The following is a 27,708-nucleotide window of genomic DNA, read 5'->3' as shown; positions in this document are numbered from 1 at the left end:
TGAGGTCAGGAGACCAGACCAGCATGGCAAATATGATGAAATCCCATCTCTACCAGAAATACAAAAGTCAGCCAGGAATGGTGGTGCACACCTGCAATCCCAGCTACACAGGAGGCTAAGGCAGTACAATTTCTTGATCCCAGTTGGCAGAGGTTGCAGTGAGCTGAGATCACAACACTTCAGTGCAGACTGGGTGACAGAGGGCGACTCTGTCAGGAAAAAAAAAAAAAGAAGAAAGATAATACATGTGTATACTTCTTGAATTTCCTAATGTACTAATTGAGCAGCGATACACTCACTGGATGTTTAAGATTTTATATACATTTTATGGCAACAGAGGCATTTCTGCTGCTTAGTAAAAATGTATTCTACTTTGAATAGAACATAACTGGAAAGTGGTTTTATTACCAAGCCTTGTTTGAAACAGCAAATATGTTTAAGAATTATTTCCATAGAATCAGATATAACCAGGTGGCATTAAGAACTGAAGTTGATTTTGATTTGCATTTCTCTGATGGCCAGTGATGATGAGCATTTTTTCATGTGTCTGTTGGCTGTATGAATGTCTTCTTTTGAGAAATGTCTGTTCATATCCTTTGCCCACTTTTTGATGGGGTTGTTTGTTTTTATACCATCTCACACCAGTTAGAATGGCGATCATTAAAAAGTCAGGAAACAACAGGTGCTGGAGAGGATGTGGAGAAATAGGAACACTTTTACACTGTTGGTGGGATTGTAAACTAGTTCAACCATTATGGAAAACAGTATGGCGATTCCTCAAGGATCTAGAACTAGATGTACCATATGACCCAGCCATCGCATTACTGGGTATATACCCAAAGGATTATAAATTATGCTGCTATAAAGACACATGCACACGTATGTTTATTGCAGCACTATTCACAATAGCAACGACTTGGAATCAACCCAAATGTCCATCAGTGACAGACTGGATTAAGAAAATGTGGCACATATACACCATGGAATACTATGCAGCCATCAAAAAGGATGAGTTTGTGTCCTTTGTAGGGACATGGATGCAGCTGGAAACCATCATTCTCAGCAAACTATCACAAGAACAGAAAACCAAACACCGCATGTTCTCACTCATAGGTGGGAACTGAACAATGAGATCACTTGGACTCAGGAAGGGGAACATCACACACAGGGGCCTATCATGGGGGTGGGGAGGGGGGAGGGATTGCATTGGGAGTTATACCTGATGTAAATGACGAGTTGATGGGTGCAGCACACCACCATGGCACAAGTATACATATGTAACAAACCTGCACGTTATGCACATGTACCCTTCAACTTAAAGTATAATAATAATAAATAAATTTAAAAAAAAAAAAAAGAACTGAAGTTGACCATGAGGACACTACTTATAAAGCCTCTTGGAAAAACCAGCCTGGTAATTGGTTACAGAGTTCCTAGCCTACAAGATGAGAAAGGTCACTTCTGGGCAAGCTCTGGAACCTCATGATATTTGAAGACTTTGAGAGGAGTGGAATTCAACCAAATCTACAGGTTCTGACAGTGAAGTCTGGTGGCAAGTTCCTGGCTTGGCTTCTAATCCTGAGGCTTCACAAAATACAATCTGAGACTAGTCTCAGTTACTCCAGTGGCTGAGATGGGAGGACTGCTTGAGCCCAGGAGGTGGAGGCTGCAATGAGTCAGACACTCTTTCTAATTTAAAAAGGAATAATGAATACATGAAGAAATAAATAAATAAAGGCCTTTGTGGTCAATGACCACTCTTACTGCATTTAGATAAATAATGACAAAACTAGTAAGACCGGACTTATTTCGTGAATAAGAGACAAGTGAAGTAACTGTAAGAGTCAAGAGAATTATGTTTCAATGGAAAACTATAGAACATCCACATGAGATATCTTACAAATTTTATTAGTCTACATTTCAATTCTTGTTTTATTCAATATATTGCTACAACGCTCCAAACTCAAACTTCAACACTGTGTCCCCCTTTCATGATTTAGCAACACTGAAATCTAAAACTGCCCAATTGTCCGCAAACCTTGTAATCTGAAGCTGGATGACTCAGTACCAACATTTAAGAAAATCATCTTCATGCTGTTAATACCTGATGGTAACAGCGGAGACACTAAGAATGGCAAACTAGGGAATTCATTCAATCATCACTGCCATCCTCACTCCATCATCTAAAATATATACATTAATCTCAACATAGAGAAATGTCAGTTGGCTGACCTCTGGATGGGGAACAGGGCCTTTGATTATAAGTGATCAGGTCAGAAAGATAGCACCCTCATAAATGTTGTTAGTGCCCTCCTAAAGAAATCCAAGGGTTCCCAATCTCCCTCTACAATGTGTAGTCTCAGCAAGACGGCTGTTTAAAATCTGGGAAGTGGACCTTCACCCAAACAATGTACTTGCTGATGACTTCATCTCGGGCTTCTCAGGCTCTGACTTTACAGGAAATGTTTGCTATAAAGCACCAAGTCCAGGTATTTTCTCGTGGCAATCCTAATGGCCTGAACCATCATACCTTAACAGACACCATTTCTTATGATGCTGCTATGAAGATAGAAAAGACTAGGGAGTTTTATCCTTTCATTTAATCCTCACAGTCCTACATTATAGTTGAAGGAAAACATAACTTCATAATGTAAATAACTTACTTGAAAATCAAAGTTGTTAACTTCTCCCTTAAAATTATTTGCAGCTTTTCCCTTTAAACACTGATGATCTTGTCAACATATTCTCATGAAAATGCTTCCTGCTTGCAGATTACTCCAGTAATTGTAAGAACTATGGACTACAAAAAATGGAACTTTGTATATTCCATTTCTTTAAGTCTTATGTTCAAGGAAAGTTAATTGGTTTACTTATTTGGTTCCTATTCTTTATATTTTTATCATCAGATAATTTATTAAATATTTAAGCCATCCCCTATAAGAAATTTTATGCTATTGTTTTATACACTTAATTTTCCAAAAAGCATAATGTTTAAAGTATTCCTATTCATATCTTCAATGATATCTGATAGGCTCAGCGTGATGGCTCACGCTTGTAATCTGAGCACTTTGAGAGGCAGAAGAGGATGGATCCGGATTTTTAGAGAAGCCTGGCCAACATAGTGAAATATTGTCTGTACTAAAAATACAAAATTTCAGCCAGCTGTGGTGGCACACACCTTTAATGCCAGTTACTCGAGTTGCTGAGAAAGCAGAATAGCTTGAACCCAGAAGGTACAGGTTGCAGTGAGTCAAGATCCAGTCACTGCACCACAGCTTAGGTGATAAAGCTAGACTATCTTAAAAAAATTGATAAATTCCCAACCTTCCTAGATTATTCTTATTTGTAAAAATATATTGCTAAAACATTGCTTAGGGCATCCATTGCCAAATATTTGAAGACAATATTAATGTACCTCCCAAAACTAAACACTCATTTTTCACTGTGTAAACTAGGACCATTTTATTTCATTAAGCTATGTTCTTAAGAAACTTAGGTAGTTCACTTTTGATTTTGGTGCAAAATGTGTTTTCATTACCATTGTCCCACTTCAATCACAGAATGCTTCAAGAAGAATGTTGTGGATGTCTCAAACTCTAGTATCAACCATATCTAATTGTTTCCTTTGACCTTTACTATTCCTGTAAAGGTTACACGTTTTAGGGTGAGGCAGACATTTTTGTAGTCTTTCTGAAGACTTCTGAAACCTGACTTCTTGATTCGACCAGCTTGGTCCCTAGAAGTGAACGTCACAACCTTGCAAAGGAGCCACCTTGCAAGATGACAAGTAAACCACATTGCCCAGCTGAGACTGTATTTTTTTTAATACAGCCTCATTAGGAAACTTGATCAGCTTCCAAGGGAGACTTCACATATGCCTACTTTTGTATCTACTTATGTGCAAAGCAACAAAGGCAATTTTCTACAAGCAACACAATTTACTCTCCTATTGAATTTGCTTTTGAGCATGTGTAGCAACAAAATCAGGCATTTTGCATTCCATGTATAAATATATTCTGATAATTGTACTACAGACATTACACCTAAACAGATAGTTTTCAAATAGCATTAAAGATTATGAAATTACTTTGAAAAAATTCCTTTTCATCTGAATACCTCAAAAAATTCATGGAGGAAGTTAGTATCTACCTCTCCACACAAAACTTACTTATTTCTTGTGGTGGTACTCAGGTAATAATGCAGAAACAACATTTTTATTGTCAATATGCAAGCAAGGTTTAATATGCAAGAACTATTATTTTAAATATCTGCTTCAGTCTCCTTTTTCCAACTGGATTTCACCAACACATTTTCTAGAAGCCCTGTTATTTGAGCTACCATATGTTTCACGAGGATCATGGTGCACCTATTCACTGATGTGGACAGGTTCGTTCCCTTCTGCCACCGTGCTCACCACCACTGAAATAGAAATCACCACAGCTCGCTGAGTAACTCTCCCGACTTCTGTCATATATATCTTGTGTATTGTTATAATGGTGACTGCTTCCACCAAAAGTCATTCGAGGACATGGTGCAGGTGCTGCACCATGAGAGGTCCCTGAAGGGTTGATAAAATAATAGAACTTATGTTGAACTACATTTACACATTATTACTGGTATCACTAAACCATGAATCAGTTAAAGCACTATTCAGAAATGTCTGCTTTCCTCTGCCTCTGTTGACAGGATATGAATTGGGACTGCAATAGTCAAAATGTTTTATTTAAAAGAAGTGTAAGAGTAGTATTTTGATGCTTAAGAAAGTTTATTCTAAAATAAAGGTTGAGTCACATTTTCTGTAACTGAATTGAAGTTCTAATTTTCTTATAGATTCCTATGCTTTATATTGTTAACTTTTCCAAATATTTAAACATATTATTTTTTCCTTTGTAATTTTCCTTTAAATTTTATTAAAACAATGATCTGGTCTATTAAATGTAATTCTATAATTTACAAATCCATATCTGGACTCTTACTATAACTCTGATATGCATCTCTGTAAGAACTTCCATGGGGAGGTCCTGAATGATCTCTACCATGGCCAACATGATCACGATATTAAACAAATAAAAACTTTGTTAGTGTCGAAATGAACAATTTAAGATACATATTCGACAAAATCAGAATATCTTACAGTACCTGTATCCTCTAGAGGAATGTTCACCAAAGTGAGAACCATCGTAATCATGCCATGCATAGTCTTTACATAGTGGAGTATAATCCCTAGTGTCTCAGGAACTTCAATGATTTCTGCTTGCATTAGCTAAAGCAACAAATTTCAAATGATCAACTTCTAGTATCCAAAACATAACCTGTTTACAACTAAAATAAATAAATAAATAAAGGGCCAGACATCTAAACAGACATTTCTCCAAATGTAATATATGCAAATACCCAAAAAGCACGTGGAACTGATACTCATAATTAGGGATTCAGAAAATGCATTTCTAAGCCAAAATGTGATACCATGCTTCCCACATACTGGAATGCCTATAAACTGTAACAAGCTAGAAGTATAGAGTCTTTGAGAAGACGTAGGTAAACTGGAACCATGAAACAGTGCTTGTTGGAATGGAAAATTATGCAGCTACTATGGACACATGTGGTGGGTCCTCAAGAAAACAAACATAATTATCATATGATCAAGTAACTCCACACATATATATCCAGAATTGAGTAAGTGTACTCAAACTAATATTTGTGCCTAGAGATACTGCGGTGGAAACAACCCAAACAAAATAATGAGTTAACGGCTTGTGTAAGGAGTGAAGTGCTACGATGTTCATAAACCTTCAGGGCATCCAGCAGAAAGAAAAGAGACAGACAGAAAAAGCCGTGTAGTGTTTGAGCCCAATACAAGGAAATGCCCAGAACAGGTAAGTTCACAAACAGAACACAGATTGGTGTTTCCTGGAGGCTGCGCAAAGGAAGAAAATGAAAGGGACTGCTTAACCGGTAGTGTAGTTGTAGTTTGGAGTGATGAAAATGCTTTTCTACTAAATAGAGGTGGTTGTTGCACAACACAGAATGTATTAAATGTCACTTATTTGTTAACCCCCAAATGTTTAATTTTGTTATGTGAATTTCATCACCACAACAAAAATCAACTATTTTTTCAATTTTCCTTTACCTATCCTTAGTTGCATAAGCATCATCTCTTGGTGACATACTGTCGTTTCTCCAGGAGGAGAATGGCTCTCTGCGTAAAGGACCTGCGTAGCTCTCTCTTCCACGTGACATGGGACCTTTAATTTAACATGATTACGTATTATGTAAAGTACAGAGAATTTCAAATACTATCGTTTCTTCTCTAAAACGACTTTAAAAATTATTTCTCCCCTGACTCTCTTTCTCTTTCCCTGAGTTACCAGACATTCATGACACCCTCATTATAGCTTAAAGCTTTGTATAATCTCTTGGCTCCTGCAAGCCCAGTTCTTCTTAAACACAGCTTAAGCTAAACATTAATTCTCAGGGTAACAGTTCATTCTTAACTGTTAACAACTAGCTAGTTATTATTTTCCTTTCCATATGAATTACTGATGACTATTAATGACACAGGGAAAACATGTAAAACCATCAAAATGTACACTGATTTTAAAGTTTACATGTATCATCCTATCTCACCTGAAAAAAGTAAATTTATCCACCTTGTTCAGTCCATCTCACACACACAAGTACTGTAACCTGTGAACTACCGAATGTGAAATTTATACATAAAAGTTCTCCTTTATCTCTAAGTGGTTGGCTCTATCTTAAATGAGGACAAATTAAAATATGCTACTCAAGCTTTTCTAATGATGGCTAAGATTTATTTTACATGGAATAAAAAATACTGGTAAAAAGTCATTACATTATTGTGCCTCATTCAAAATAGAATAGTTTTTCCCTTTAATATACTCTTCAAGTGCTATTTCTTACAGGTCAGTCTCTCACCTGTGATGTGTTCACTGGCTAATCTTTTAGTAGAAATCTGCTAGCTTATGTATTGTGAACTCAATTACTATCTAACTTCACCAATCCTCTAATACGAAATGGAAAATTGAAAATGGAAGGTTTCCATTTCCTCCATATTATGATGTAGGCCTTAGTAAGAATTTTAGTTTGTTGTGCCTCAACTTCTTTGCTGAAAACTGTAACTTTTTGTCTTGCTTTCTTCTGTTCAGTCTGAATTCTTACCCTTCTCCTTCTCAAGATTATTAGTTCTATTCAATCTCACTGCTCACCTCATGTGGCTTAGTTCTAAATTCTCTCCTCAAATAATTTCAAATCCTGCACTAAGGAACTTGTGTTAAGGTTTAAACATCCCCGCACAATCTTAATGGTAAATATACAGCCCCCTTTATTTCACAACACTGCATTTCTGTGATATCCACTTAACTGAAAAATATTGGACTCCTTCCTGTCTACATTTCAAGTCTTACTTTTCTTATAAATAGTATTTAAGTCCAGTGACTGCTTTTCTCCTAAATCTTCTTGTAGTATCACCACATAACCAGTAAGAATGCCTTGCCCATAAGCATTACCAGGGTCACAGAAACTGGGTGGCCAGGCACAGTAGCTCACATTGCTATCCAGGGTGGAAGGCTGAGGCAGGCGGACCACTTGAGCCCAGGGCGTTAATGTCAACTACGACATTAGTTACATGTAGTGAGGTCCTGTTTCTACAAAAATACGGAAAGAAAAACTGGATAGGTGTTGTGGTGCATGCCACTTGTCATAGCAACTCAGGAAGCTGAAAGAGTAGAACTGCATGAGCTCAGAAATTTGAGGCTGTAATGAGTCATCGTCTCACCAATGCAGTCTGGCCTGGTGAGAGCAAGATTCCAACCTAACAAAGAACCCGAATATGCAATTTTTACCATGGAACACCAGGGGTCAAATGCAAAAGGACCTAGGATATGGAAGGATTCATTAGATTAAGAAGCTTCCCATCAAAGAATACTGTCAGGACCTTTAAGAAAAATTAAGAGGAATTATCTAGCAAACAAAGCATTAAATGGAATGTTTGCCTCACTGTAATTACTTCTTCTATCTACAATTAGAAGGTCAAGTATTTCTTCACAATAATTTGAAATTCACCTAGTAAGATGGAAACTATAATAAAAGCTATCAATCAATAAATATGTCCATGAATGTGTCAATTCTAATATGTTTCTCAATCTTAAAGTTAAGCATTCAGGTAAATAGCTCATTTTCAGTCATTTCAGCATTTACTTTGGCCTCCCATCCCAGTATCGGTTTTTTTTGTTTGTGTGTTTGTTTGTTTGTTTCAGAGACAGAGTCTCACTCTGTCACACAAGCTGGAGTGCAGTGGCGCAATCTCGGCTCACTGCAAGTTCTGCCTCCCGGGTTCATGCCATTTGAAAACATCTGTTTAGATGTAATGCTTGTAACTCAGTATTTTAGGATTGATTTTGAGGTGAAGCCAGCTGGACTTCTGAGTCGGGTGGGGACTCAGAGAACTTTTCTGTCTTGCAAGAGGATTCTACTGGCTGGGTGTGGAAGCTCACACCTGTAATCCCAGGACTTTGGGAGGCCGATGTGGGTGGATCACGAGGTCAGGAGATCGAGACCAGTGAAACTCCATCTCTACTACTGGTTCATGCCAGTCTCAATTCATATTCTGTCAACAGAGGCAGAGGAAAGCAGACATTGCTGAATAGTGCCTTAACTGACTCATGGTTTAGTGATACCAGTAAAAATGTTTAAATGTAATTCAACATAAGTTCTGTTATTTTATCAACCCTTCAGGGACCTCTCATGGTGCAGCACCTGCACCATGTCCTCGAATGACTTTTGGTGGAAGCAGTCACCATGATTATAACAATACACAAGATATATATGACAGAAGTTGGGAGAGTTACTCAGCGAGCTGTGGTGATTTCTATTCCAGTGATCGTGAGCATGGTGGCAGAATAGCCAACACCTCAAATAACAGGGCTTCTAGAAAATGTGTTGGGGAAATCTAATCGGAAAATGGAGACTGAAGCAGATATTTAAAATAATAGTTCTTGCATTTTTGAATTTATATGGCAAAAAGAAGAAGATGGCTGAAGCATGTTTGTCCAAATGGCATTCTGCTATCTTCAAATGTTTTGTAATACTAAAAAGACCTAGTAATACTGCTAATTGAAAAACAGAATAGGATATTATTCACTAGGGACACTTACCTTTCCATTCATTTCTGTGGCAGCATTCTTAGCATCTGCAGGGTTCTCTAAAGTAATAAATGTGAAGCCTCTGCACTTGTTTATTCGACCTTTCTTCCAAGCAACTAAAATATATGAAAACACTTTACATTTCTGTAACAGACTCACCATAGTATTAAATACCTAAGAGTTACATGAAATAAAAAAATTGCATTTCACACAGTTACTATGATTCTTAGTACTAGGTCACCCACATAATCTGCCTATTTTATTTCATTTTGTTCGCTGGCTGCACAAATAATTTACTTTTGCTCATTTTCGTTTCACAATAGTAGGTGACCCTTACCACAGAAACGTCACCTGCAGGCCATGAGAATTTTTCAAATATCAAATGGAAACTTCAAAACAGCAGTTTAAAAACAAAATAAAACAAAAAATCACTTTGAATTTATGTACTCAAGTAAATATATTGAGTATATGTTTTCTTGGGTAAAAAATATATACAGAATATATGAAAATATATGTTGGTGTTAAGAGTTACCTTCCAACAAGGGATCATGTTTCCCAAATATTGCCTTAAGCATCTTTTCATTGGTTTATCTACTTAGACCACAAATGAACAGCTCGCCAGGCTGATTCCCTTCCAACATTTTGCTGTAATTGTAAAAAATTATCTTCATTTAAATAACAATAAGGAAGCCAAAAAGATAAAATTTTATTACATACTGTGTTGAAAACTCAAGTGAAATATGCTTACAGAGGCTGGCACCTTTTCAGTATTTCTTACTTGAAATATGAAAAACGTGTAACATACAGAGCAAAAGCAGCACTGTCTTCGTGGACAAATGCTGAATTTTACTGCATACCTCACAAAAACTCGTTTTTAAAACTTAGATAACAAAAGCTATTGTGATTTTTTAAAGTTGCAATACTCAGGAAGCCCCCATTTAAATACTTTACTTTGAAAACTATACATTTAGGAGGTACAATGTGATTTTCTTTGTTTGTTTTCTTTTTTTTTTTTTTCCCTAGAGACTTCAACAAAGTGTCTAGGAAAAAAGTGCACTTTTTCCCTTCGACAAAGCACACTGCTCACTGAAGTGTCCTCTACCCAGTCTCAAGTGGTCATGCCTCATCTCAGCTTCCCAAGTAGCTGGGAGTACAGGCACTTGCTACCTTAGCTGGGTGGGGGTGTGTGTGTGTGTGTGTGTGTTTTAATAGACACAGGTTTCCTCATGTTGCCAAAGCTGGTTTTAAGCTCCTGGGCTCAAATGATCTGTGGGCATGAGGCTGTGAAATTGATGGGATTTCAAGGGTGAAACACCATGCCATGTCTGATATTTTGATAAATGATTGAATTCGCTCAATTAAATTACATGCTTTCTTGTGGGAGAATATTTTAAATATTTTACAAACTCTTAGTGATTTGAAATATACAAGAGATAAGGGATCTCCGAACACTGACCTCCAACGGGTACCTGGCTCTGGCCTGTTAGCAACTCGGATACAGAACAGATTGTGAACCACTTGTACTGCCTCAGCCCTGCCTCCCGTGGGATGAGCAGAGGTAGTGGATTCTCACAGACAATCTACTGTGAACTGCACATGCAAAATATGTAGGTGGCATCTTCTTATGAAAATGTAATGTATGAGGATGAGCTAAGGTGAAACCGTTTCATCCAGAAACCATCCTACCTATCCTTCCCCTGACATGCCCTGTCCTCCTCACAGATCCGCTGCCCAGTCCCTGCCCCCATCACATTGCTCTGACCCGAAGCCCTGCCACACCCCCTGCCCATTGGGGTCCTGACACCCACCATCTTCCCCACTGTGTCCAACTTACAGCCTTTCCCCAAACCCACCCCTCTGGGGAAAAATCATCTTCCATTAAACAAGTCGTTGGTGCCAAAATGGCAACAGATAAAAGGAACTCATTACGTTACACAGGCTGTTCTCCAACTCCTGATCTCAAGCCATCCTCACACCATCACCTCCCAGAATGCCAGGTTTACAAGAGTAAATCAGCAAGCCAGATTTAAAAAATAACTTAAGCATGAGATTATTTTGTTTCTGTTTTAGACTATTGCCATTTATCTCAATTACACTCACTTATTCCGTTTAAATTATTCACGATACCAGAGATACAGGAAACATGTTTCAAATACTGTCATAAAAGGAGGGAGATAATTCAAGGCTTTACAGAGACAAATTTAAAGTTTGATTATTTATGGCCCCAGAGTTCTACCTACACTAAAGTAACGCAATTTACATCCAAATTTGATAATTCCTGCCAAGCAAATCAGAAATTTGACATGTGCTGACTAAAAGGACAAGTTTTTAATCACAGTGGTTAAGTATATTGCCTGAATATTTAAATTATGGCCACATTCTCAAAGAAAAACCGCTATAATAAAAAGTGAACATGAAAACAACGGCGCCCTAGTTCGCTGTCCCACAACTTACCCACCTGTTAGACATGGCCGACGGTAAAGGGAAGAATCCTCAAGAAACAATGAGTTTACAAAAATGCGTTTCTTAATAACACTAGCGATTTCTTTCCCTACTGTCTCTTCCCATAATTCACTACCAACATATAGAAAACCCATCCCCATTTACAGACAACATCCAGAAACCTCGCTGTCTTTGGGTTTTTGACTAAAGACCAACCTGAGCAGAGAAACAGAAAATAAAGATGCTTTTGAGTAGGACAAACAGTGAGGGTCGCTTTGGGATGACGGTTGCCCTACTGCGGAAAGATCCCACATGCAGACTTTATATCAAGGACGCGGGAAGTGCCAGAACAGTCCACTTCCACCGACTGTCTCGCAGGTCTAGGCAAATACAGGCTCCCACTACCATGCTTCCTCCCTGAGGATGCTATATTCCCAGGAGCATTCCTAATGTCTTCTGGTCCAGTGCCCTGGGCACACTGGAGGCCAGCAGCCAGGAATGCCCATTGATGGCCTGTGTGGAGGCTGTTGTGCACTGCCTTGGAGACTCAGAGGCTCCCACAAGTGCAGCTGCAGCCACGATGCCTGCTGCAGGTTTCTGCAAGACCAGGACTTTGGCCTTTTGCTCCTAGGCTCCTCTACACAGGTAACCTTGTAGTGACCCAGGGCCCCAAGGGGAGTGCAGTGGGCTGCAGGACCTGCAGGGCTTCCTAACAACACTGGGTCCACGTAGGTGTAGCACAGGATTGTCAGCAGGGGAAGGCCCATGGGTCTTCAGGGGAGCAGCCCCCAGTGGCCAGCTGTCAAGGTTGTGTGGGATGGGAAGAGTAGGCCCTGGTGTGTAGAAGCTCTGGAGCCTCCTCCTATGGTCAGCCATGAGGCAGAAGAGGGCCTTAGGAGTGCAGAGGGAGGAGGAGACCTTCGGGAAGGAGGCGATCTTGCGGCAGGAGGCGGTGCTAGTGGTAGACAACCTAATCCAGGTGGTGGCCAGGGAAGAGGCCAACACCAAGTGGCAGAAAAGGATCAGAGGGCACTGTCTGGCCTTGGCTCCAACCAGCAATGGACTCTCTAAACATCCTTCTCTTGGAGCTGGGCTCCATGAACACCCCAACCCCCAGGGCATACCCTGCTTTGGGGAATGAGCCTTAGCCTTGCAGCTGCCCTTTAGGGATGGCTGGTAGCTGGGGGTGGGTGATAGGCATCCCAAGGAGGGGTGGTGCACGGCCAGGCCAGAGGCACAGGGGGTTAGCCAGAACACAGGGGATGGAGGACAGGAGGGAATACAAGGCCATGCTCCTGTAGATGTGAGGGCAGCTTGCTTGTGGGTGCTCTGAGAACATGTAGTAGGGATGGGGAGAAAACATCATCACTAACAAGGGAGGATAAGGGGGCCAAGGACTCTTCATGCATAGCAGAATTCTGAAGGGCACTTTTATTTTGGAAAGTCACTGGAGGAAGAAGAGTCTGCATGCCCATGCCAGCCATTCAACCATCCCCACTCCCCATGCCTGTTTCCAGCAGGTTAACCCCAAAAACCAAAGGTTCACATCCATAAGTTGCCTCGGATCATAAAGCATGAAGAATTACATGTCAGGCTGTGGAGATTGGGCCTGAGGAATAGGTCAGGTTTCTGACTTAGGTTGATATACATCAAGGGGTGTCTGAGCAGGAGAGCTGAGAAGAAGAAAACATGCTTCACCCTAGCTAGCAGGCCACCTCAGCCCATCTAGATGAAATGGTCACTTTGATTCTCTCCGCGTTCTCCTTCTTAGTCAGTCAGGTGGAGGAACTCAGCCATTCCAGGTACCGGTAGCAGGATGAAGTTTTCCTCTTGTCACATTTACTTCTGCATTGAAGTGAATATTAAGGAATATCGTCTTGGCATTCTTGGAAAGGAGTGCCTCCAGGCATGGTAGAGGAGGCAGTATGTGGAAGGGTATGCCTGGGCATGTAGCTTAATTCCCTGTAGTACTACCTGAGGGAGTTAGAGTGGGAACAGAGAGGAGGCCAGTGTTGAGGGTTGAGAGCCCTGTGGGTGCTGAAGCGGGACACACATGGAGAACACAAAGCTCAGGGAAGAGACTGCCATAAGCAAACCCAGGCCATCCATGGGCTGAGGGAGAAAGATTCATCAGGGAACAGTAACATCAACAATTCAGGATTATGGAACCTTAAGCTGCCTAAGAGCATAAGTGGCTAAGTTCAGTGGGAGAGAAGCAAGTCTCAATAGGTAGCTGCTTCATCATCCCTTGCTGGCTCCCTTCTCTGCCCTGAGGTCTGCTACAACCTAAGGTGGAGTTTGGTTTCAACTAGGGCCCTCTCATCCTCTATGCAGATGTCCATCCCAGGCTTGTCTACATTTATGTGCTCCCACAATGGCTCTCCCAGGCCCATCATATACTTTGTGATGACCCCAGGCTTTCTTAACATGCTGTCTTCCATCTGCCATCATCACTCATACATGGCATGCCCAGCAATACAAGCCACTACACAGGGAATCTGGATGACCATACTGGACTCACAGTGGGGAGGAAATTGAAGAGATGGCCAAGTGTCAGGAGACCTTCTGTGTGTGTCCAGGGAGGGACTCTTGATGGGCATTAAGTCCCACTTAAGTATTGATGTGAACACCGGTGTCACTTGTCCCTGAACCTGTGCATGTAGTCACAAGGATTAAATGATATTCACAACAATACTACCTAAGTGATCTACAGATTCTATGCAAACTCTGTGAAAATATCAATGACCCATTCCTCACACAAATACAATATGAAAATCCTAAAATTCTTGTGAAGTCGAAGAATATCCTGAAGATCCAGAGCAAACCAGTAAAACGCACAAAGCTGGAGTCATCAAACTACTTAACTTCAAAATATACTGCAAAGTTTTACTTACCAAAATAGCATAGCACTCTAGGAAAAGAAGAGAAATGAGCTAAATAAAAACAATAGGGGCACAGAACTAAGTCACTTCTTTTGCTTCTCATGACCTATTCCCAAAGAAGCAAGAATGGTCGATGCAAAATCAAGTCTGTTCTATAAACTAGGTGAAGAAGAACTTTGATATGTACGTAAAGGATTTTAAAATTAGATTATTTTGGCCAGGCGCGGTGTCTCACTCGTGTAAGTCCAGCACTTTGGGAGGCCAAGGCAGGTGGATCACCTGAAGTCAGGAGTTCAAGACCAGGCTGCCCAACATGGCAAAACTTTGTCTCTATGAGAAATACAAAAAAGAAGGAGGAAGACGCTCCATGACAATGGTGTGGGTAACGATGTTCTCAAAGTGACTGCAAAAGCACAGGAAAAAATATGAAAAATAGAGAATGGGGTTATATCAAACTAAGGTGCTTCACGAGAACACAGGAAACTAAACAGAGGATGGGAGAAATTATTGGATCACCATACATCTTATAATGGGTGAATAGTTACAGATCGTAAGGAACTCAAACAACTAAATAGCATGAAAATGGGCTAATGACGTGAATACTCATTTGTTTAAGTAAAGCATACAGTTGCCCAGCAGGCACACTACAAAGTCCTCATCATCCCTAATCCATAAGGCAAATCCAAATCAAATCCATGATGAAATGTCATCTCACTTCAGTCAGAATGGCTATTATCCAAAACACAAAAGAAACACATTTCTGGTGAGGATGCAGAGAACAGGATATACATGCACCCTTTTGGTGAGAATGTAAATTAGTGCAGGACTTACACAGAGTTTTATGTCAAATTAAGTGTGAAGAGTCCTCAGAAATCTGCAAGCAAAACCACCCACCATATGCTCCAGCAATATGAATAGTAGGGCAGAATCATTTGTTTTGTGCCCTTCTTTCTAGCATATTTCCTGAGTGAACATTATTTCTTGACTCCCTATGTTTGAGATTCATTTTCCTTAATGGTATTTTTACCATTTGCCTGGTATTTCTGGAAGTTTCTCTCTATCATTATGTCTACATCTGTGTCAAGGTCTATTTCTATATGTCTATTTCTATCTCTCTTGTCTGTCTGTGTCTCTGTATCTCTATTTCTGTCTCTGTCTCTGTATCTCTCTAACTCTATCCTTATCTCAATTGAAGCTGTTTGACACCTCTTTGCTCTTTATCTGGATTTTTGCTTATGCCATATGAATCTCTTAGTAAACTAAAACCCATCTTTTTGAACCCTGGTGGATTTAGACTTTGCTAAATAGACATCCTGGAGTTTGGAAGCTTTTACAAGGATAATTTGAAACCTCAGTGATCTTTGAGAAATTTAGTATCTTCCTGCATTTGTGAATCTTTCATATCTTCCTTGCTATTACTTGTGCTCCTTACCCATCCTTTTACTAACTTTTATCTTCCACTCATCTCCCTTGAATAGTTTGACATATCCTACTTCAAACCTCTCATCATCCATCCTTCTTCTATCTACCACTAAACAAGCCTTCTTCTTTCTAGTTAAGCCTCTCAACCCACTATAGGGATGAGAAATTTACACTCTGTAATCAGTGACTCTTGAGGGACTCAAGGATCATCCCCACCTCCAAAAAATTATCTGACTGAGGTGGAAAAGAAAAATGACTAATTAGAAGAGATTGAGGATTTTAACTACCCAGCTTTTGAAGACATTCAGACTGTCACTGGATGTATCCTGTAAGTAAAATGCACTCCTCTTTCTCCCTAGATTAAATATTATGGAAAATAATCTCAGAAAAATTATTCTTTAACAACACAGAAAAAAGGTATTAGATCTCTTATTGAATAGGCAACCTTGTCTCACTTTTCGGAAGCACAATTTAGATTAAATATAAAGTGAATTTAAACCAGTGAGATTTATTTTATTCTAGTGCTTTATTCATGACTAAATTTTAGGAGAGCTATAAAATCTGTTGCTGCTAATTACAATTTTTGCATTTACATTATGTGTGTGTGCTATATTTCTACCACCAGATGTTATTACCCAATTAATTTTGAGTATCACTTAAAAGGGTGCTATTCTAATTGGTTTAGAGATAAATGAGCACCATTGTGAATTATATACTCCTAAAAATCCCAGAAATAGATGACCAAGTTCACGACTCATGCAAATATTTAGTAAATGAGATTAGTTTAAAATGGTTTATTGCATACAGACACATATTAAGAGTTGTTGTTATTATTAAGTGCATGAATACATTTGTGGGCCAGGCATGGTGGCTTATGCCTGTAATCCCTGCACTTTGGGAGGCCAAGGCAGGTGAATTATCTGAATTCAGGACTTTGAGACCAGACCAGCCTGGCCAGTATGGCAAAACCCAATCTCTACTAGAAATAAAAAGTCAGCCAGGAATGGTGTTGCACACCTGTAATCCTAGCTATGCAGGAGGCTGAGGCAGGGCAATTGCTTTTTCCCAGGAGGCAGGGTTTGCAGTGAGCCACGATCTCACCATTGCACTCCACCCCAGGCAAAAGGGGGTGATTCTGTCAGTGAAAAAAGCAAAAACAAAAACAAAAACCAACAAACCAAACAAACAAAAAAACAGAAAGAAAAATAATACATTTGTATTTTTCTTGAATTTACTATTTCACTAATTGAGCTGCATTACATTCACTGGATATTCAACATTTTATAAACATTTTTATGGCAATAGAGGCGTTTCTGCTGTTGAGTAAAAAGCATTCTTTTTTTTTTTTTTAACAGAACATTATTGGAAAGTGGTTTTATTGCCAAGCCTTGTCTGAATATCAAATATATTTAGGAATGATTTCCATAGAATCAGATATAACCAGGCAGAATTAAAACTAAATTTGACTGTGGGGACAATACTTATAAAGCCCTCCTGGGGAAAGTGGCCTCATAATTGGTAATAGAGTTCCTAGCCTAAAAGATGAGAAAGGTCACTTGTGGGCAAGTTCTAGAATCCACAATATTTAGGGACTTTGAGAGAGGAGAAATTCAACCCAGTCTACAAGTTCTGATAAAACAAATACCAAATTAGCCAGGCATGATGGTGTGTACCTCTGGTCTCAGTTACTCCAGAGGCTGAAGTGGGAGGACCACTTGAGCCCAGGAAGTTGAGGCTGCAGTGAGCCAGACACTGTCTCTAATTTAAAAAGTAAATAATGAATAAATGAAGAAATAAATAAAGAACTTTGTGGTCAATGACGATTCTTACTGCATTTAGGTAAATAATGACAAAACTAGTATGACCACACTTATTTTGTGAACAAGAGTCAAGAGAAGTAACTGCAGAGAGAATTGCATTTCAGTGGAAAACTATAGAACACCCACATGAGATGTCTTACAAATTTTATTAGTCTATATTTTCAATTCTTATTTTATTCAATATATAGCTACAACTCTCTAAAGTAAAATTTCAACATTGTGTTCCCCTTTTGTGATCTGGCATCACTGAAAACTAAAACTGCCAAATTGTCCCCAAATCTTATAATCTGAAGCTGGATGACTGAGCATCAACATTTAAAAAAAACAACCTTCATGCCATTAATACCTGATGGCAACACTAGAGACAGTAAAAACTGCAAACCAGTGAAGTCATTCAATCATCACTGCCATCCTCACTCCCCCATCTAAAATATACACATTAAGCTCAACACAGAGGAATGTCAATTGGCTGCCCTGTGGATGGGGAACAGGGCCTTCAATTAGAACTGATCAGGTCAGGAAGACAGCACCCTCATAAATATTATTAGTACCCTCCTATAAGCAACCCAAGAGTTCCAAGCCCCTTCTATCATGTGTAGACTCAGCAAGACGGCTGCTTAAAATCCACGAAGTGGGCCCTTGCCAGAATACTATATTTGCTGATGCCATCATCTTGGGCATCTCAGGCTCTAAGATTACAGGAAATGTTGGTTATAAACCACCAAGTCCATGTATTTTCTCATAGCAATCCTAGGGGCCGAAGACTATAAAATGTATTCTATTATTCATTAAAAAGCATAATTTTCCTATGAAAATTAAGGAATAAGGGTTTGCCTCTTATTATATAAAGACTTTTCACTATTTACTCTAACTTGCTGAAACACAGACCCTATTTGAAGGTTGATGAATTGTATCTTACAGCTTATGCTTCTGTTTCCCATTCCTTTAAATCATTACCACAAAATGTGTCATGGAGATAATTTGGGTTCAAAACTCCCAGGGTCAGAGTGTCATAGATACTTTGTGCTTCTTTGTTGTTGTTGTTGTTGCTGTTATTTGTTTGTTCACTTGTTTTACTGGGTCTCACTTTGTCTCCCAGGCAAAAATGCAGTAGAGCAATCACGCTCACTACAGCCTGGTCCTCACGGCCACAAGCGATTCTTCTGCCTCAGTCCAAGGAGCAGGACTGCATAGATACACTACCACATTCAGAAAATTTCTGTCTGTTTTATATCGACAATGTTTCTCTGTGTTACCCAGGCTTGTCTCAAACTCCTGAGTTAAAGTGATATGCCTGCCACAGCCTCCCAAAATGCTGGGATTAAAGATCTGAACCATCACAACTTGACAGACACCATTTCTTTTCTTGCCACTGTGAAGATAGACAAGACTAGGGAGATTAATCTTTTCAATTAATCCTCACAATGCTACATTATAGGTGAAGGAAAACAAAACTTCATAACATAAATAACTCCCTTCAAAATCAAAGTTGGTAACATTTCCTTTAACATTATGTGTATCCTTTCCCTATAAGAATTGATGACTTTGTCAACACTTTCTCACGAAAATGCTTCCTTCTTGCAGATTATTCTGTTAATTGATGACTTTGTCAACACTTTCTCACGAAAATGCTTCCTTCTTGTAGATTATTCTGTTAATTGTAAGAATTAGTGACTTCTGGAACTGCATATATTCCATTTCTGTAAGTTGTATGTTCAGGAAGCTAAATTGGTTTACTTTTTTTGGGTCCTATTCTTTATACTTTTATCACTAGATAATTTCATGAACCATTAAGTCATCCCACATCTGAACCTTTATTCTGTTGTTTTATATACTTAATTTTCCAAAAAGCATAATGTTTAAAGTATTCCTATTCGTATCTTCAATATCTGATAGGCTGAGCATGGTGGCTCATGCTTGTAATCTTCACACTGTGGGAGTCTGAGAGAGGGGATCAAAATTTTAAGACAAGCCTGGCCAACATGGTGAAATGCTCTCTGTACTAAAAATACAAAATTTTAGCCAGCTGTGGTGGCACACACCTGTATTGCCAGTTACTTGGAATGCTAAGAAAGTGGAATACCTTGAACCCAGAAGGTGGAGGTTCCAGTGAGTCAGGATCAGGTCACTGCACCGCAGCTTAGGTGATAAGGCTAGACTCTGTCTCAAAAAAATAATCTGATAAATTTTCAATCCTTCTCGGTTATTCCTATTGATAAGAATATATTGCTAGTCTGTTGGTTACAACAACCATTGTCAAATATTTCAAGACAATATTAATGTACTTCCCAAAAGTAAACACCCATTTTCCACTATTTAAACTAGGAACATTTAAGTTCATTAAGCTATCTACTTAGGAAACCTAGCTGGTTCAGTTTTGATTTTGGTGGAAATTATGTTTTCTTTACCATTGTCTCACTTCAGTCACAGAATGCTTCAAGAAGAGAATTCAGTCACAGAAGGCTTCAAGAAGAATATTAAACTCTAGTATGAACCATATCTAATTATTTCCTTTGACTTTTACTATTCCTCTAAAGTAAAAGTGTTTTAGGGTTAGGCAGACAGTTTTGTAGTCTTTCTGAAGACTTCTGAAACTTGACTTCATGATCCATCTACCTAGGTGCCCCAAAGTGCAGGAATTACAGACATGAGCCACTTTGCCGAGCCAAATCTGGTAAGTTTTTAAAAAGAAATACAGACTAATTAGGGAACTTGTGCAGTTTCCAAGGGAGACCTCACATATGCCTAAGGTTGTGCCTATTTATGTGCAAACCAACAAAGGCAATTTTCTACAAACAACACAAGTTACTCTCCTATTGCATTTGCTTTTGAGCATGTATAGCAATAAAATCATGTATTTTACATTACAAGTATAATTTTATTCTGATACTGTTAATACAGACATTACACCTAAACCACAAGTTTTCAAAGAGCATTAAAAATTATGAAATTACTTTGAAAAAAATCCTTTTCATCTGAGTACCTCAAAAACTTCACAGAGGAATTAGTATCTACTTCTTCACACAAAATCAACCTATTTCTTGTAGTGGTACTCAGGTAATTGTGCAGAAACAACAGTTTAATTTTCAGTATGCAAGCAAGGTTTCATATGCAAGAACTATTATTTTAAATATCTGCTTTAGTCTTCTTTTTCAGTTTGGCTTCCCCCAAAACCTTTTCTAGAATCACTGTAACTTGAGCTACCATATGCTTCACAAGGAGCACAGTGCACCCTATCTACTGAAGGTGGATAGATGTGTTCTTTTCTACCACCTTGCTCACAATCACTGGAATAGAAATCACCACAGCTCCTTGAGTAATTCTCCCGACTTCTGTCATATCTACCTTGTGTATTATTGTAATCATGGTGACCACTTCCGCTGAAGTTCATCCAAGGACCTGGAGCAGGTGGTGCACAACGAGAGGTTGCTGCAGGGTTGATAAAATAATAGAACTTATGTAGAACTACATTTAAACATTTATACTTGTATCACTAAACCATGAGTCAGTTAAAGTATTATTTGGAAATACCTGCTTTCCTCTGCCTCTGTTGACAGGATATTAATTATGCCTGCAGTAGTCGAAATGTTTTATTTAAAAGAAGTGTCAGAGTAGTATTTTGAAGCCCAAGAAAGTCTGTTCTAAAATAAAGGTTGAGTCTCGTTTTCTGAAAATAAATTGAAGTTCCAACCTTCATGTAAATGCTTTATACTATTAACAATTCTCAATATTTTCACATTATTATTTTCCTTTGCAATTTTCCTTAATATTTCTTTAAAAGAATGATCTGCTGTATTAAATATAGTTCTATAATTTACAAATCACACCTGGACTCTTACAGTAACTCTGATATGCATCTCTGTAAGAACATCCATTTGGACATTCTTAATGATCTCTACCACAGCCATCATGATCACTATATTAAAAAGAAAATTTTAGTGTCACAGCGAACAATTTAAGAGATCTGTTAGACAAAACCAGACAATGTTATAGTACCATAGTACTTGTATTCTCTAAAGGAATGTTCATCCCGGCAAAAACAATCATAATCACAGCAAGCAAAGTCTTTACATCGTGGAGCACAATCCCTGGTGTCTCGGGAACTTGGATGATTTCTGCTTGCAAAAGTTAAAGCAACAAACTTTAAATGAACAACTTTTAGTATCCAAAACCTAACCATTTGCAACTTAAAAAAAATAAAGTTCCAGACCTCTAAACAGATATTTCTCCAAATACAATATGCAAATACCCAAAAAGCATGTGGAACAACAGATACTCATAATTAAGGATTCAGAAATTGCACTTAAAAACCAAAATGAAACACCACACTTCACACACACAGGAATATGTATAAATAGTAAAAAGCTGGAAATATCAAGTCTTTGAGAGGATGCAGGTAAATTGGAAACCTGAAACAGTGCTTGTTGGAATACAAAATGATGCGCAACTATGGAGACATGTGGTGGGTCCTCAACAAAATAAACATAATTACCATATGATCAAGCAGTTCCACTCATAGGTACCCAGAATTGAGTAAGTGTACTCAAACTAATATTTGTGCCCAGAAGTACTGTGGTGGAAACAACCCAAACAAAATAATGGGTTAACAGCTTGTGTAAGGAGTGAAGTGCTATGATGTAAATGAACTTCAGGGCATCCGGCTAAAGGAAAGAAGACAGAAAAACTCGTGTAGCATTTGAGCCCATTAAAAGGAAACTCCCAGAACTGCAAGTTCACACACAGAACAGAGATTGGTGTATGGGAAGGAACCCCAGACTCATAGGGGAGGCCCACTCTGTCCTAGGGAGCCTTAGACTGATGGGGGAGGCCCAGCCCTGCTCCAAGAAGCCCCAGACTGATAATGGACTGCCCTACTCTTAGGGAGCCACAGGCTGACAGGGGAGGCACAGCACTGCCCTCAAGGAGCCCGACACAGATGGAGGAGGCACAGCCCTGCCAAGCCTCAAGGAGTACTGGACTGATGGAGGAAGCACAGATCTCAGGGAGCCGCAGACTGATAGGGGAGGCACAGACCTGCCCACAGGGATTCTCTGATCACAGGAGACACAGCCCAGAACCAGCTCTGTGGCAGACAGGGTTTCTCACACTTGGAGCCCAGGACATGAGCAGGCGCCCTGAGGTGAGTGTGGGCCCCAGGCAGAGAAGGCAGCAGCCACCTAGTCCTAAACTCCCCCATGCCATACCTTAGACTCAGTGTGAGGTCATCAGAGGCCCCTGAACTGGATGAGGATGACGTCTTTGGTGACTGGTCCCAGAGGCCAGAGCAGTAGCAGCAGCGAGACGGGGCCAAAGGCGCCTCGGACAACAGAGAGTACCCGGCAGTGCAGGAGTCCTAAAGGGGAGCAAGAAGACGGGTGAATGGGGGTGTAGAGGGCTGGCGCTAGGGAGAGCAGGGCTCTCCCTTCAGGCCCCCAACCTGAACCTCAGCGGCCACCCTGTGCCCCCCTTTCCAAGCAGTCCCTGAAATGTCCCCATGGCCAGGAAACAGGGAGAAAGGAGGGAAGGGAGTAAGAGGGCGAAAGAGCATGGCAGCTGGCAAGAGGCCGTGAGTAAACCTCATTTTGGGGTTCCTCAGGGCCCCTGGACCACATCCAGGCAGAGGCCAGGCCAGGTGCTGTCACATCAACACACAGTTGCGACCGCTTCCTTAATGCAGACTGAGTGCCTGCCACCACGGCCCCTTCCTACCTCGGGGCTCATTGATCTCCATGCCCACGGAGGGAAGCAGGTATTTCCAGATGTCCATGCTCAGAGTCAGCTGGGAGAACACACTCTATGGATGTGTGGATGTGCCTGTTCCTGTCTGAACTCAGGCAGGCCCAACAGGGGCTGCTCCCCAGCCCCACCTCGCTACCCCTGCTCAGGGTCCTTGCCGCTCTCAGTCACCTGTGGACACAACACGGCCGACCCCACTCACCCTGCGTGGCCCAGGCCATCTAAGACCCCAGCCCTGCTCAGGGCCCCCTTGCCTTGATTGGGACCAGAGCCCATAGCTGAGCTGACAGTTTTCCATGGTCATGGTCTTTCCTGGCCCCTGTGAGGCCCTAAAGCAGCCTGAAGCTCTAGAGATTGGTGTTGCTGAGCCACACTCGTTTATCCTCCTACAACCAGGCTCCCACTCCCCAAGAGCCACTGGTCCTGGCCTGGTGTGTTGCCCACCACCTGGCCCCCTAACCTCAGCCTCAGTCCCTCCATACGTGCTTGGGCATCAGTGGCCCTGCATTTCTGTGATAGGCAGCTGCCTTCTCCCTGGCCTCAGGCTTAGGAAGGTATTGCTGCTCCCAGCAGCAGGGGCCACTTTGAGTCTTCCCTAGAGCCCAGCTCTGCGACTGTCACAATATTCCCTGCACCTGCCTGGCCACATGGACCTGCTCCGGAATGGCCCCTCTGTGTGGCTACAACACCCATAGGCCTCTTCAGGGAGCAGAGCATGAATCCCAGCATCCTGTCCCCCGGGGACCCCACAAGACTAACTGGGTGGGCAAGCAACTGCCAGGCTGAGGCCCAGCTGGAAAGCAGAGGGTTGAACCCAGCCTCTGCCCCTGCGGGACCCTTAGTCTGTAGAGCACTGCCCAGTGTGGAGTGGGCAGATCCCCAACAGCCTCAGGCCCTGACACCGGGGCCCGTGTAGACTGCACTGACTCTGAAGCCCCTGGACCTTCTTTCCCAATGGGCTTGGGTCTCAGACACCTGGCACTCAACTAGGCTGACTGCCCCTATTTTACAGATGGGGAAACTGAGGCTTGGAAGTAGAATCCAATGGCCCTAGAATGGCTTTGCCACCCTTTCCACCAACAGGACCAGCCTGCATACCTGCGAAAAGGAGGACCGTGATGAAGTCCACCTGGAGGAGTTCAGTCTGAGCAAGGAGGGACCAGAACCAGAGGACAATGTCTAGGACAACCTGGGGGCCCCAGGGGCTGAGTAGGAACAGGAGGAGGTGATGGCTCTGCCTCAGAGGATCTGAGTGCACCCCCACCCCATGGATAAGCCTGCTTTTGCTGTCCACACTCTGTGAGCTCTGGGGGACTAGCCCAGAGTGGGTCAGCACCTCACACCTGTAGACCTTGCAGTCCTTTCTGGTCCCACGTTTTCTGAGAGGGCAAGGCTTGGTTACCCTCTTGCAAGATCCGGAGACATTTCCCCAGACTCCTCAGTTCATCACCACTAGCTCCAGAACTGGAGCACATCAGAGCCATAGAAAACCTCAGGCCCAGGGAAGGGACAGCATTTGTTCCCACAGATGCTGGGTGGGGCAGGAAAGGAACAAGCAGGAGGTCATCTGGGATGTCTGGTTTTATTTTTCCCTAGGATCAGAAATGTCAGCAGCCCCGGAAACTCAGCTCCTTGGTCTTGGAGGGGACCATCGAACAGAGCCACCTCTCCTGAGCACCACCACCAAAGTAGGTTAAGCTGCCAAGACTACCAAACTTCCCCTTCTTCAAGACTCATACACAAAAGGCCAATCCCACATGCCAGCCACAGGAAGACCAAGCACAGACCTGGCTTTTGTCTACTATTCTGCTGTTACCTGGTGCTCAGAAAACCCCTGTGATATAAGGATTGGAGGTTGGATTGGTGGATTGAGTTTTGGGGAGATGGAGGGTGGGCTTTGCCTCGGCTGCTGCCGACCCATGTCTGTCTCCACCTTCTGCTCGTTGACAGGGCCCAGTCCCTAAACTGCTCCATAGAGAAGAGATCTGTCTGTCTGCCTGTCTGTCAGCCTGCCTGTTTTCTGGGCTCAGATCTTAGGTTTCCCCAAATGGAGGCTGAAAGGAGTCACAAGGTAGAGATCTGGAGACAAAACAGGGCTCTGGGAGAGGCTTAGGCATGTTGGGAGGAGCCTTATTGGGAGACATGGGGCCTGACACCTCTTCTACCCTCCAGTAACAGTGTGAAGAAGTCCCAGCGAGACTTGCCCATTTCCAAGATTGAATAGCGGCCATCGAGTTATGACCTGACTCCCCTCTGCTGCCAGGTCCCTCCTCTATCCTGACACCATTCCCTCATCCAACCAACGCCCTTCCATCCAATCAATGCCGCACTATTCAACCAACACCCTACCCAACCAATACTTCTGCATCAAATCAGTGCCCCTCTACCCAACCTGTGCTCCCCCATCTAATCATTGTCTCTCCATGTCATCAACACCCCTCCATTCAATCAAGGCTACTCCATCCAAACAATAATCTCCCATCCTATCAATGGTGCTAGACCCAATTAATGTTCCTTTGTACAACCAATGCTCCTGCAACCAATACTCCTTCAATTATTCAGTGTTCCTCCATTCAATCAATGCCCCCTATTGGAACAATACTCCACCATCCAATCAATGCTCCCCCGTCCAATCTATGCTCTTTCATCCTATCAATGCTCCTATATCCAGCCAATACTCCTCCAGTCAACCAATGCCCCTTTATCCAACCAGTGCTCATTAATCCAATCAATGTCCCTCCATCCAATCAAGATTTCTCCATCCATCCACCACTACTCCATACAATCAATGCCTCTGCATCCAATCAATGCCCCTTTACCCAATCAATGTCCCTCCCATCCAATCAATTCTCCTCCATCCATCAATGCTTCTCCATCTGACCAATACCCCTCCATCCAACCAATACTCGACTATCCAATTAATGGCTCTCCAGGTAACCAGTGACCCTCCATTCAATCAATCAGTGCCTCTCCATCCAATCATTGCTTCTTCATTCAACCAATACTCCTACATTCAAACCACATCCCTGCATCCAATCAATATTCCTTTATCCATCAACTCCCTTCAATCCAACCAATACACTTTCATCCAATCAGTACTCCTGTTCATTCAGTGCTCCTCCATTCAATCAATTCCCCTCCATACAAACACTATTCCTCCAGGCAACAAAACAACTTCATCCAATCAGTGCCCCTCTATCCAATAATGCCTTTCCATCCAATCAATGGCCTTCTATCAATTTCCCTCCATCCAAGCATTATTCCTCCATCTAAAAAAAATAATTTCACCCAGTCAATGCCTGACCTTCCAATCAGTGCCCTTCTATTCAACCAATACTTCTTTATCTGATCAGGCCATCTCCATATAACCAGTATCCTTCCATCCAACAAATACTCCTCTACTAAATCAGTGCCCCTTCATCCATCCAGTGCCCCTCCATCCACCCAGTACTCACTTATCCAATAAGCACTTCTCTGTGTTACCAGTTTTCCTCCATTCAGTCAGTTCACTTCTGTTCAATTAATGATCCTACATCCATACGTTACTCCTTCACCCAATCAACAACCTTCCAATTCAACCAATACTTCCAATTTTAATTAACCCCCCTTCAACCAACCAATATTCCTCCATCCAACCAGTGCTCCTCTATCCAAACAATGTTCCTCTATCCAACCAACACCCTTCTATCAAGCCAATATTTCTCCATCCAATTAATGCATCTCTATCCAACCAGTAATCCTCCATCCTATCAATGGTCCTGTATCCTATCAATATTCCTCCATCCAATCAATACTCCTTGAATCATTCACTCCTTCTCCATCTAGTCAATACTGTTGCATCCTACCAGTGCCGCTCCATCCAACCAATACTCCTTCATCCAATCAATGTCATTACATGCAATCAGTCCCCTTCATTGAACCAGTATGGCTGTATCCAACCAATCCTACTTCATTCAATCAAAGCCCCTCCATCTAACAAAGACTCCCTCATATAATCAATACTTCTCTATCCAATCAATATTCCTTCATCTATCAACACCTTTCCATACAACCAGTACTCCTCCATCTAATCAATGCTCCTCCATCCAACCAATACTTTGCAATTTAACCACTGTCCCTCCATCCATTCAATGCCCCTCCATCGCAACCATGGTCCCCCAGCTTTACCCCATGAGCAGCATGGAGGCAGACCCACATCTGTCCTGTGTGCCATAATCTCCTAGGTGCTCTTCAGGACAGGGAAGT

The 27,708-nt window shown here is 41.4% G+C and overlaps 1 pseudogene; it reads right to left on the bottom strand.

The window, feature by feature from the left end:
* Window positions 1–4,273: 4,273 nt before the first annotated feature.
* LOC141409580 (RNA-binding motif protein, Y chromosome, family 1 member B-like) overlaps window positions 4,274–27,708 on the bottom strand; it is a 78,694-nt pseudogene continuing 55,259 nt past the window's right edge.

Source organism: Macaca fascicularis, chromosome Y (genome assembly GCF_037993035.2).
Source record: "Macaca fascicularis isolate 582-1 chromosome Y, T2T-MFA8v1.1".
NCBI classification, from domain to species: Eukaryota; Metazoa; Chordata; class Mammalia; order Primates; family Cercopithecidae; genus Macaca; species Macaca fascicularis.
This window is presented reverse-complemented; position numbering and strand designations above follow the sequence as displayed.